This window comes from Crocuta crocuta, unplaced genomic scaffold (genome assembly GCF_008692635.1).
Source record: "Crocuta crocuta isolate KB4526 unplaced genomic scaffold, BGI_CrCroc_1.0 scaffold73, whole genome shotgun sequence".
Classification (NCBI taxonomy): domain Eukaryota; kingdom Metazoa; phylum Chordata; class Mammalia; order Carnivora; family Hyaenidae; genus Crocuta; species Crocuta crocuta.
The window spans coordinates 849,939-850,365 of NW_027529443.1; the positions used below are offsets into that span (position 1 = coordinate 849,939).

A 427-nucleotide genomic window follows, 5' to 3' on the forward strand; every position below is an offset into this window, starting at 1 on the left:
CCGCCCGCGCCGCCAGCGGTCCCTGCACCTGCTGCTCCTTCCGGCCCGGAGCGCCCCCTTCTCCTCCCAGCCGCCTCCTGCTGTGCCACACCGGCGCCCTCACGAGCTCCTTGGCGGGGTTTTGCTGCCGGAGCCGCAGGCGGCCGGGGGTTGCGGGCTCCGCGCCAAATGGGGANNCACCAAGCCGCTCTAGGACTTAGGAGGAGCTGCAAACCTGTGGAGGCCGCCCGCGTCCTCCGGCGCTCGGTGGCCAGCGGAAGGCCCCGTGCCGCGGAGAGGGCTACTCTAAGCCGAGGACAGTTGCCCGAACTCGGTGGTATTAACCGTGTACCTCCTGGGCTGGAGCCGGGTGATGAGGGCCGAAGACGCTTCCTAATTGTCGCTGTGTCGGGCCACCTGCGCCGACCCCCCCGGGGCTGGCCGCCTG

General features: G+C 71.3%; 1 protein-coding gene across 1 annotated transcript in view; it reads right to left on the reverse strand.

Moving 5' to 3' along the window:
- Nucleotides 1-169, reverse strand: part of ZNF48 (zinc finger protein 48) — a 4,215-nt gene extending 4,046 nt beyond the window's left edge. The window contains 1 exon segment of the mRNA XM_077760362.1: nt 29-169. The gene's annotated coding sequence lies outside the window, so the exon portion shown is untranslated.
- Between the last annotated feature and the right edge of the window lie 258 nt (nt 170-427).